This window comes from Orbicella faveolata, unplaced genomic scaffold (genome assembly GCF_042242905.1).
Source record: "Orbicella faveolata isolate gen_17 unplaced genomic scaffold, um_ofav_v1 contig_27, whole genome shotgun sequence".
Lineage (NCBI taxonomy): Eukaryota > Metazoa > Cnidaria > Anthozoa > Scleractinia > Merulinidae > Orbicella > Orbicella faveolata.
The window spans coordinates 2,084,871-2,097,500 of NW_028301555.1; the positions used below are offsets into that span (position 1 = coordinate 2,084,871).

At 37.5% G+C, this 12,630-nt stretch overlaps 2 protein-coding genes and 1 pseudogene across 3 annotated transcripts in view; 2 read left to right on the forward strand and 1 right to left on the reverse strand.

Annotated features, from left to right (window-relative positions):
* LOC149107104 (uncharacterized) overlaps positions 1 to 12,630 on the forward strand; it is a 160,420-nt gene that overhangs the window by 69,053 nt on the left and 78,737 nt on the right. The window lies entirely within an intron of this gene.
* The window catches only part of LOC110051350 (uncharacterized), a 434,502-nt gene that overhangs the window by 64,840 nt on the left and 357,032 nt on the right, over positions 1 to 12,630 (forward strand). The gene's annotated exons all lie outside the window — the stretch shown is intronic.
* The window catches only part of LOC110051349 (uncharacterized), a 52,966-nt pseudogene that overhangs the window by 29,477 nt on the left and 10,859 nt on the right, over positions 1 to 12,630 (reverse strand). The window contains exons 4-5 of the transcript XR_016209410.1: positions 6,684 to 7,052; positions 2,526 to 2,792 (exon numbers count right to left, since the gene is read on the reverse strand). The product of XR_016209410.1 is annotated as an uncharacterized LOC110051349 (transcript). The remainder of the gene's footprint in view (positions 1 to 2,525; positions 2,793 to 6,683; positions 7,053 to 12,630) is intronic.

Here is a 12,630-nt window from a genome sequence, read left to right on the forward strand (position 1 = left end):
TTAATTCGGCTCCTGATTGGTCAAGGCGCCATCTTGGATTTGGAGAACAATAGAGCCCATTGTTCTCCAAACAATAGCCTACTGTCTTTCTCAGCTCCTGATTGGTTACTGCTCATATGAGCCACCATTACTACTGGCGTTTTTAATAAAACAATTATTCCACTCTTGCTCTTTGGACACGAGGTGATTATAACCAGCTCGGTGCTGCGCCCCTTGTTGGCTATCTACCATAAAACCTACATAAAAAACCCTGAAGTACAAACTCAACAAAATCATTCCATTTGGCTTGTATTCTTTCCAAAACCTTTGGCGACCAGACAGAAAGCGCATTATTCTTGCTACACTCATCAGATGTTCTCACAGGAAAGCCCTGAAATTCACGCAACTTTGGCATAAGAGCCTCCTACCAAGATTCAGGTTTCAAGATTTCTTTCAATACACCAGTTAAGTACACAATTACAATACCAGATATGCATCTAGGCAAAATCTATACATATCAAAAGTACGTTCAAGTTCTGGAAAACAAACAATAGCTTACACAGCAACTATTCTCTGGGACAATATCCCCACTCACCTTAAGATCTCAATGCCTTCAACCTCTCTAAACAAATGAAATTTTATTTACTGTCTGAACAACATTCCGAAAATTTGTTTTGATTTTCTCCATTCCATTCTACCACATACGCATCTCTTCCCTGAACAATTCTGTATCCTCTTAGATATCTACAGAAACACTGATTACTGGAGACTGACTAGAAAAATTCGGGTTACTTTTTTCTCTAGACACAAACTGTACTTTTTTGTGTCCTTCTATTTATATTTAGTATAAATCTACTGGCGTTCTATCACGAATGCTGTCCTCTGATTGGCTACGCTACTCACGTTCTATTCTGTGATAGATAGTGAGTAGCGCTGCAGCGTGCGCTGGGGGCCGCTTCTTTGTGTTTTCAAAGTGTCTGTGAAGAGGATTTAGATGAAAGTTTTGAACGACTAGTAGATTTATACTAAAACAATTAGATTATTCGCTCTCGATTTCTACGCGTGATAGTTGACGAGGGCGCAGCCCTCGTCAACTATCACGCGATAGAAATCTTGAGCTCATAATCTAATTGTTTAATATATTTCATAAAACTGTAGATGTACGAGTGAATGAATAAACTTGTTGTAGTCATATCCTAGGCTGCGCTCATGGAATAATTGTTAATTATAACATAGCTTGCACTATGTTTCTATTGAGGTACTATGGTATATATATCTCTTTATTAAAACTGGATAATTGACTTGGATAATGCAATTCAAGAGTTTTCATTGGCTTAACCATCATGGGTTATGAGCCATTATACCACGCTCTACAAATATGGTAAGCTTACGCGTAATTTTCTCAGCGTTTGTATGGGAATGCTAAAAAAGACAAGTAAAATAAGGAAATAATTTCACGCGCATTTGCTCAACATTCTAGGCGAGGGAAATCATTTAGTTTTCTATATTTTGGGGGTGTTTTAACAAAACAATTATTCCACTCGTGCTTATTGGATATGAGATGATAACCAAGGTGCTCTTGTGGAATAATTGTTAAATATACACACAGCCGTGCGTATATCACATGGTGTGTGCAGTTGCATTTCAGCTGCAACATTCCCGTCGAGTTTAGCTGTGAGTTCTTGTTGCTAAACTCTATTCGACAGTTAGTGGCAGAGACTAGAGAACAATTTCCAAATTTTTCTCATGGCGGTGACCTTTTAGCCAGAAGCCAGCAAGCGAGAGCAAGCGTAACAAAAACGAAGCAGAATAGGCGCGCTTTCCAAATATATCCCAACAACTTTGCTGTCAATCAGAAATTTCAGATGTTTTCGTGCACAAGTTGTTGCCACTTTGTTATTAACGAATTGTTTCATGCCATGCGTGCGTAAATCGAGTTATGGATGCACACGGAAAGTTTGGAGAGCACGAAAGAAGCGTAAGAGCTGCTTGAGACGCAGCCGAGAGAAGCTCTAGCTTGTTGATCTTCCTCGCGCATCCATACTCAATAAATTATACGCACGCTAAACATGAAACAATTCTCAAATGTATGGCAGGTTCTTGTGTAAAGGGGGCGGTCTAAATGAAGAAACTTAGCCTAACAAGTGCTTAAAATCCAGGTTCTTAATTATATGTGGGTTTTTGTGATTGTATCATTAATGACTGTGAAAAGCATGTCTGAACCAGCAATATCTGCATTTAATTATTTTCTTTTGTAGTACTTGCATTTGCAGGTAACTGCGAATTTACAATTCAAAATAGTCCCACGGAGAGAGAACGCAGCAACCTGTAATTCATCCCCGAACTTGATGCAAGGTCCTGCCGTGTGCTGCCATAACCATTTTCAGAGTACTTATGAGTGCTTGTGTTGGGTTTTGATCTGTTTGTAAGAATGGTATCATACTCTTCGAGTGCTTCAATGAAGATTTGGTCAAAAAACTAGCATTTTTCAAGCTCACGCACTAAGAAAGGTCAGGTGAAAACCCATGTATCAGTTCACTACATACCCCTTTCCATGCTTGTCGTTGTTTCAGGTGCAGCCGCAGCACAGATTTCATCTCTTGTATTTTCAACATCAGATACCGTGTCTGAACCACCCTTATTTTCACTTTCTATCTGTTGTCTTCTTTCTCGCTCAAGAAGGAGGAGTCTACTTTCGACCTGTCGTAGTCTCATGAAAGTGACATCAGTCTCAACTGGCTTGAAGTGCAGATCTGAATCGGACTTTCTCCGACATCTCTCCTGAGGATGTTTGTCAAGGTCGACATTTGACTCTACAAATCGAGACATCATAAAAGATCAAACAGTAAATATTTGGCATGTTTTCTACATTTTGGTGCATTTGGGTACTATTGACCATTCTCCCTTGGCTACATTCTTCTTTTTCGCTTAGCCCTCTTTTTGTATCAATAAGAGATCAGGTCATATTGGTGCGTGTATCTGTTTCGACTTGTGTTTTTCCCCGTCGATTTTGAAATCTCAACCTTCATCCAGTTTGACAATATGGTTGTCACTATCCTGGAAGCTCAATACCTTTCATCGTTAAGGTGGCTGAACACAGTTTTTGATACCTGTGTTTCATTCACCTTTTTCTCTAAAGCCCTTGATCCTTTGGTCGCCAAAAATGGCCACAAGCAAGTTAACAACACAAACTTCGGTTTCTTGATAGTTAAGCTGGCTATGTGCCGTTGCCATGGCATCATGAATAAAGATAAACAGGCCTTTAAAATCGGTTTTGTTTATTTGCAGAAAATCTAGTCATTAGATTTTCTTTAAAATTTGCATGCAACAAGCTTGTAACGATGCTCACAAATTAACACTATTTTAATTGTAATTTAACAGTGATATCTTTAATTTTATCTTTGCTAAAGTTCAATTTTTTTCGATACTCCAGTTACTTATTTCCCAAAGTATTTTCAAGCCAAATTTCGTGAAATGCTAATGAGCGGTTCTCAAAAAATAGGCGTATTTCCGACAAAGCTATTCTGTATTCAATCGCACTTTTGCGACTTACTACACATGCGCTGCATTTTACTGGGCTCTTTAGGTAACAAAGAAAAAGCTGAGAATTGCTGGGTTCTTTGCGTCGCTACCTTTTCTAACATACCTTTGTAATAGTGAACTCGACCTCGAATGATGAGCATTCGTTCAATTGGTAAATTTCATCAGTCGACGAGAAAATCGACTGCTTATGATTTACTGAGGGAGCTTCACTGACGTTCGAATAGGAGAGCTACGACTTGCCCTGCAATGAGATTTACATTTAATCGTATCTATAACAAAATTCTCGATTGTGATTGGTTCTCCGCGCACCTATTTGTCACGTAATTGGCGCGCGATCACGTGGGTGTCCAATTACAAGTATCCAATTTGAACTTTTTGTAATCCTCCATAGGAAAAAAGATGGCGACTGGTACATTTACCCATAATTCTTAGCACACAAAAACCTTAACAACGTTCATAGAAACGTACAGAAACGTTATAAAATCTTCAAACCTAGGCTACTTAATGTCCTTAGCACAGGGAAAAATATTGTAACAATTTGGCTTTCTTTGTGCCTTATAGGCTGCTTTAGGTTCGCAAGGCATCGTGGCAAAATGTACAGCCGCCATCTTTTTTCCTACGGTGGATTGGATACACGTCATTCGCACGTCAATTACGCGCACTTTAATAGCTTTCTTTGCAATGTTTCCTACAGTTTTCAAAACTTATGAAAAGCGCTACAGACGTTATCGCTTAAAAATAGTTCTCAAAAGACAGTTTTAAACTCCGAGATTTGTTATAAATATGATTAATTAGTAATTGGATCTCGTGTCGTACAATTCAGGGAGTAATTGGGCTCGAAATTTGAAATCGGCCTCGCCCTTTGCACTCGTCCGATTTCAAAATTACTCGCCCAATTACTCCCAGAATTGTACTCCATTCGCTTTGGAATATCTCTCATATGCAAGAATTTTCCTTTTTTTTGTTTTTGCTGAAAGCGGCAAAGTAATAGTAAATAAAAGAAAACAAATTGGCACGTTTCAAAAACGGAGCTTTTCAAAACGGAGCTGTATCCCAAACTAACTGTTCTAAGTGCGGACTCTGAAGTTTACTGAGTAAACTGATTATTGCTGATGAATTTGATATTTAACATTATCAGTCAAATTTCCAGCGATTTCTCAGCCTTCCGTAAAGCTTTCGGATCATGTGTACTAAAGCCAATTTTCGGGCTATTAGTAAACTTTGCAGACCTCACCTGTTAGTTAAAAAAAATAGGTACCCAAAGGGTACATGTGTGGGATACCTCATTTGCATTAACGGACACGAGTCGATGACAATAGTGTGGGATACCACAGGCATGCCACACATATCCCACACAAAAACAAGTCATTTCTCAGCCGAGGGTGCAACCTTGATGAATTCTCAGCAATCATTTGAACCCCATCCAGACCCTCAAGAAACAATTTTCTCGACATGAAATGTACTTTGTGTAGCAGGAATAACCAGTAGGATATGACAAAAAACAAAAGGATATACAGCATATCAATTTGTGAATGTGGCTGCCTAAATGACACATCCTAGACTTTAAAATAAATTCAGAAGTCGGGGGTATATATTTCTCCGTACATCCGGGCTGTACACAGTTGACAGCAACATGTTTTGTGACCGGGGGACATATCATAATGATAATAATTGTAATAAAACTTCACCCTCATGTAAATATGTCATATATCTGTATTTACTCAATAATAATAACAACAACAACAGCAATAACAATAACAACAACAATAATAATAATAATAATAATAATAATATAAATGAAAAAATTACTGGATTCTGATGGGCTGAGAGCAGTGCAGTTTAAGTGTAATACCAGTGCAAAAAGTGTAACACCGACGCAAAAAAGTGTAGCACCAGTGCAAATTACACATCGTTATTCTGGATTATGATTTGGCTGAAAGACAATGGGAGATTTTCTAAGCCAATGATATCATGTAAAACGATGACAAAAATTTTGTACGGAAACTTTGAACAAAGTTTTCTCGAATGCGAAAAATGACTTGAAGAAAGATCTCCTGGCACTTCCTGTACGCGAATTTTTTCATGTTTATATTATTAATAAGTAATCACACAGTCTTCTATGTTAAATTTGGAATTAATTTACTCTTGTGAGTTTTCCAAACAACTGAAATTACACGAGCCGCTCTGGCGAGTGCAATTTCAGCCTTTTGAAAAACTCACTCGTGCAAATTAATTCCAAATTGAACTCAAAACCGTATGATTACTCATACTAATAATAATTTCCCATTTAATTTATTTTTAATTAATATATCCATTTCATCTTTGTTTTATTTTACAGGGCCCACCTTGATATCAGTGTTATAACTGAAGTGGCTATACCCTGTACATAGATATTTTCAATAATAATATAATAATCATCATCATCATCATAATAATAGTAATAATAATAACAATAGTAATAATAAGAGTGTAGAGTATTTTTTACTATTCTTATTTAAATTTTTTCGACAAAAGATAATAGACAAATTTATAAGGGTTGTAAAGAATAAGTGTAATTTCTAATTCTTTTGTAAGTTAGTATTTCCCTGACATATATATTGCCCTAAGAATTTTTACAGTTGTAAGTTTTTTATAAGCCACTAATAAACATTATTATTAATCATTAAAAAAAATAAAAATAATAATTATTATTACTATTATTACTATTGTTATTATTAGTATTGAAAATATCTATGTACAGGGTATAGCCACTTCAGTTATAACACTGATATCAAGGTGGGCCCTGTAAAATAAAACAAAGATGAAATGGATATATTTAAAAATAAAAATAAATAAAATGGGAAATTTAAATTAAAATGCTTAAAATACTAAAAAAAACGAAAAATTTAAGGCTTAAAATAATTGCACCCTTGTAATAAATCCATGTTTTGCATCTTCTAGCCTAATTTTATCAATATCAAATCATTTTACAAAAGCATGAATTATTCTGAGCTCATTCAACCTGACAGCCTTGGCCTCTGCTGGAATATTGCTACTAAATTCCATTCAAAGTGTTGTGATGCCACTGAAAGAAATCTGAACACTAATGGCTCATAGATACTTTGCGGTGGTCATTGCTTTTACATTTTATGTCATGTTACACAAAAAAACTGCTTAGTTACCTTTGATTACCAAATCCAAGAGGGCATCTTTATATTCCTGATCATCAATGTATATCGTCACCTCCAAGTCCTCTTCACCTGTAAGTTCTTTCAACTCTTCAGTAACCAGGAACTCCTGCAGTCGTTTCTGCAATGTACCAGCTATATATTCCTTCCGCAACATTTCAAGGGCAGATGGAGTTTCTGCTTGCACAGTAAACAGCAGGCATTTTTCACCAATTGTATGCAGAAAGTTACCAGCAGGCAGTACATAATTGCTGAAAGCATTCATGTAATCTTGAAGGGTTTTCGCATGGTATACGATAAAACCAGCACAAACAACCACTAAGATGCCATGAGCATTACGTAAGGTAGTTTGAATGTTAATCGCTGTTGGAAAAAGGAATGCAATCTTATTATGTACAACTTATTACTATTTTGCGTAACAGAAAAATAGATATATATTGACCCACAATATACAGATACTCCTTAAGGAATAACTGTAAATTATTAGTACTCTATTATTGTACAGGTTGATGAAGGTTTTTTATTTAAAGAAAATAATATTTTAAAAAATTGATTGGTATAAGGTCTCAAGTGTTTATGGAGCAATGTAATATATAATTTATGGAACATCCACACAATTTTAAACAACATTGACTAAAAATATTTCTCGAGTCGTTGTTTTCAAGGTCATAATTTGCATCGTTGAGTTAAGAGTTTGGTGCACCTGTTTAGTTTTATCTTGTTTTTCCTTCCAAACACTTTTTTTAATTCTTGAGAGCGACTCTCTGTAGGGACCGAGTGAGAATGAAAAAATGTGGCACAAGGTTGGAAAAATGGACCCCTTGATATTTCGTCCAGAGATAACCTATGGTATGCTAAGAATCGTGATATAAGTCTTAGGTTCTAGAGTTTTTATATTTTCGAGAAAATTACGAAAAACCGTCAAAAACCCGTGAAGCCGAAAAATCACAGACATGCGGTCAAATTTCACGATCAGATAATCGAACTCGCGTGAAGGCGCATAGCAAATTATGGTTTTCCTTAGTTTATAATTTTACTTAGGAGGTATTGCTAAGCTGCTTTGATGATATTTTAGACTTACAATTGTAATTCCGAATTCCTGGAGAGCAAGCGAAGAGAACCGAAGTTTCTAGACTTTGAAAATCCAAAATTCCGCACGTTTTCAAACATCTCAAAGTATACTCGGTATTATGTAGAATTCTTTCAAAATTCAATTCTGGCAAGTACAAGAGCTGTTTTTGAACGTGATATGATTTTTTTCGTGGCAAAAGTTATTTCTGAGGCAAGCGGCCTTATGCAGGTTGACCCAATTTGACCTTTCGAATAGATTTTGTTTAATCACGAAATGTAAACAATTCGACTAGCCTTAGTTCGCTTTCTGAGCAAACCATTGAGAAACCCTGCCATTTCCCATTAAAACTACCAGTAAACCTGAGATAATACTTCGATGACGGCTTACCTTCCAAATGGGTGTTTGAAGGCAATAATTTTGATGTTCTCAGATAATTTTTCTATTGCTTTCTTGTTGCCGTGCTTTATAATTTAGGGTTATATCTTGACATTGAGCTTGTACGCCGGTTCCAGGCTAAGCTTGTGCAACACTTTTCAGGAAAATCACTCCATACATTACAATATTTACCTCTCAGTGAGCAACCTCTTGATATTCATTTAGTTTCTTGTATAATAAAAAAAATTCCTACAGGCAAGACGTCAATCAGTCTAGTGAGCGTAACGCAATCTTTCCTTCGTCACTTCCGGACCACGTGATTAATTTTTTTTCAGACGGGGGAGGGGCAAAGAAGTTTTCCTATGCAAACAATTTCGTTTTCTTGTTGATGTTGCAAGCAATGCATTTAACGGTCATTACATGGCCACTGCAACTATTTAATTAGGATTTTCCATAATGATATAAACATACACAAGACCTTTTCATGTCTTTTGTTTCAAATATTTAATACAGTAATTCACTCAATTGCTTTCGCTCAAAATACATTTTTCTTTCAAGTTAAAATGGGACAACTTTCTGTTTTTCTCCTTAGCGCACTCAGCTATTGCTCAACTCAGTGGGCAGTGGAAAATAGCTAAGAGTTCGTAACCACACCCTATTCACTCCCCCTAGTCCCCTACTCCACCCTCGTGCTAACTTTGAATTTCAGGTGAGTGAAAACAAACTGTACTTGGGGTAAAGGACAGCCCATTCCATTTTTTTATGAAAAGAGGGGGGGGGGGGTACTGGAAGATTTTGAAAACAAAATTGCCCGGGCGCAAGCCGGAAAACAAATGTCCTGCAGAGCGAAAACTTATATAAATCCCCTGCAGCATGTTAGTGTGATGGATTCTAAGAATAAAGTCTATATGACAGAGCTTTTGTGGCATGATATATCTTTGTTACAAGTTAGCAAGGGAACTAAATCTTGGACTTTATTGCTTTGAGGGTCCTGACTGCATGGCCACCAACTAGCCGCTGAAGCGAGCAATTTCTCTCCATCTTCCAATTTTTCAACCGATGACGCAGAGCAAATGACTCAATTTCGGCAGAAGTAAACACATGCGTCCTAATTACTCGGGTGCCGAATTCTAGATAATGTTTCATTTTTTTTGTTTTTGTTTTTTTTGACAAAGTGAGCGCTCAAGGTTATACAATACATTTCAAAAGACCTAAACTCCTTTTCCTGCACATATCTTTGTAAAGTTGTATAGATTTTAATCCAGTGGAGTTTGTCCGCGTAACAAGGTTTGCCAAATTTAAGAAAAAGTTGGGAGCCTTGCACGTGCTAGCTTCGCTCATCAGGCGAGCGATCGAAAAGTTCGAATTTAAAAGACAACAGCTCGAATGCCATGAGAATTCTATATTAAGAACTTTTTTAGAGGTAAACAAACCGTTTGCCACAGTTCTATTTGCATTTGGTAATTATCTGTTTTAAACTTAGATCTCTCGATGGCAACTCTCAAAACAGTTTTCTGTGCTCTATCCTCATAGGAAAAGAAACATGTCTTGTGCGAACCCAAAAGGAAATCATTTTCAGTTTCCAAAGGGATATTTTTTGAGAAACATAAAAAAGCGTGCGTCTACTTCTGCATCAAAACGTATCTTGTTGAGAATAATTCCTAAAAAGTTAGATGCGCCACGAAGCGGACCTGTTTGCGTGTTCACCTGCCATGGGCAAATTGGTAAATACAATTAATGCAAAATTAATTAGAAAAAACTCACTTTGTGGCCAGTAACTTTGCCTGCGAATGCAGACGTATTTCCAGCTGTCACTTGGTTCTGCTGAAAATTAACGTCTGCGAACCCAAGCCAGAAAACGATTTCTGTGACGTAGGAATTCTAAGCCAATCACAGTTTAGTTCAAATAACCCCAGAACTACTGCGCGAGGTATTCGCTGCGAGGAGCACTCGAGTTTCATTCTATCATGGAATCTGATTGGCCAAGGAGAAACAAAAGTCATTATGTCACAAAAATCGTTTCCTGGCTTGGGTTCGCAGATGTTATTTTTCGGTGGAACCAGGTGACAGCCGGAAATATGTCTACATTCGCAGGCTACCAGTAACTAGCCCTTTTTCAGACATATATTACTATTCCCTTTTATCTAGCTTTAGGAAATCATTAGCAATGGAACTGCCCAGGCGTTTGACTTTTGGAGCTAGAACTAGATAGGATTTCTAGTTTGTTGCACAGTCACTAGAAAATGGGAAAAGTAAATGTGTTGCATGTACATACACTGCTTCAAAGTATTGCATACAAAGCACTCTCCTTTGAAATAGGCTTGTGAGTACAAATAAAAAAGTTACAAAAAACCAAAAGGAAAACATAGTATGCTAGTAAGGAAGAAAATGAAGAAATGAGCAAGAGCACAACAAAAATATCCACACGGATGTATTTGCGGCACGTGATCATTTAGATGTAAACATTGCGTGACATCAATCTGGGTCTATTTTTCAGTTCAATTAGTTCCTTCACTTCTTGCCTCTTTTCATTAGAAATATTCAATACAAAACTCAATAGATACCCAGAGGATGCTTTATATGCAAGACATGGATCCAAGTCCTGCGAAAATATTGCACAAGCCAGAGAAAGGTGACACTTAGAAAATGCTGTAGCCGCATGAAAAGGCTGGTGGCTGAGCACGGCAGCGCCGCAAGACACAGGAAATTACATGGCAAAGAACATCACAATTATTTGCCTTCAACACCCATTTGGAAGGTAAGCTGTCATCAAAGTATTATCTTAGGTTTACTGGGTAGTTTTAATGGAAAATGGCAGGGTTTCTCAATGGTTTGCTCAGAAAGCGAACTAAGGCTAGTCGAATTGTTTACATTTCGTGATTAAACAAAATCTATTCGAAAGGTCAAATTGGGTCAACTTGCATGGGGCCGCTCGCCTCAAAAATAACTTTTGCCATGAAAAAAATTATAATTATCACGTTCAAAAACGGCTCTTGTACTTGCTAGAATTGAATTTTGAAAGAATTCTACAGTACCAGACAGAAGTAACCTAACAGAAAAATCACGACGGAACGCGTTCTTGGAACGTTCCAATTAGCATTCCTTTGGCGTTCCCTTGGCATTCCCTTGATATTCAGGAACGCAAAATAGAATGCATTCTAAAGAAAATTCAGAACACGAAGGAACGCAGGAGTGCGTTCTGAATTTTCTTTAGAATTTTCAGTAGAACGCGTTCTCGTTTATTCTGCCCTGAAGATTAGCTTTTCGTAAAATGGGCAAGTTATCACTTTATGTGAGAAAATGAATAGTTAACTTGCATTTGCTGGGCATAAACATCAGCCAAATAGTCCAGAAATTGACTGAAGAGGACGGTATAATCACGTTGAGACCGGCCGTAAGTCTTTTTCTTTCGAGGTTTAAACGAACAGGAATTCAAAGTCTTTACAACCGCCCATGCAAAGGACAAAATCCAAAACTTGGCATTCGACAATTTGATGTAACCGACGAAGAAATGAAGAAAAACGATGAACTTTCCTCAGTAGAACTTCAAAGAATTTTGTTAGCACGCTGTAACATCACAGTCTCTGCACGAACCATAAGGCGAGTGTGAAGAAGACGTGGATGGACGTGGAGTGGGACCAAGTACTGCCAACTGATCAAAGATGTCAACAAGCCAAAACACATGGAACATTGCTTGAAAATTCTAGCCGACGGAGATGACTTCAGCAATGTTATCTTTCCAGACGAATGTTCTGTGAAGATTGAACGTTCCACTCACCGCTGTTTTCATAAAGTTGGAGAGCCACATCGCACAAAGGGTCAACCAAAACATCCCTTGAAGGTAGGTGGTACCGGTTGGTTTTACACAGTTCCAAGCCCCCCACCCCCCCCCCCCCCCACTGAATCTCCTACCCAGTCCAAACTCATCTGTTTAGTTTCCACCTTATGACGAATACTCACGTTGTAGTTTGTGAATATCATAGCTTGGTGTAAAAGCTGCGGCTGAAAAGAGGACAAATTCGATTCTTCACTGTAATATAATTAACCGGTACTGTACATAATACTGAGTATGCCTTGAGATGTTTGAAAACGGTATGGAATTTTGGATTTTCAAAGTCTAGAAACTCCGGTTCTCTTCCCTTGCTCTCCAGGAATTCGGAATTACAATTGTAAGTCTAAAATATCATCAAAGCAGCTTAGCAATACATTGTACCTCCTAAATAAAATTATAAACTAAGGAAAACCATAATTTGCTATGCGCCTTCACGCAAGTTCGAGTATCTGATCGTGAAATTTGACCACATGTCTGTGATTTTTCAGCTTCACGGGTTGTTGACAGTTTTTCGTAATTTTCTCAAAAATGTAAAAACTCTTGTGCCTAAAACTTATATCACGATTCTCAGCATACCATAGGTTATCTCTGGACGAAATATCAAAGGGTCCATTTTCCCGACCTTGTGCTGCCCCTCACCCGGTGGTTAGGGAGAGTGGCTC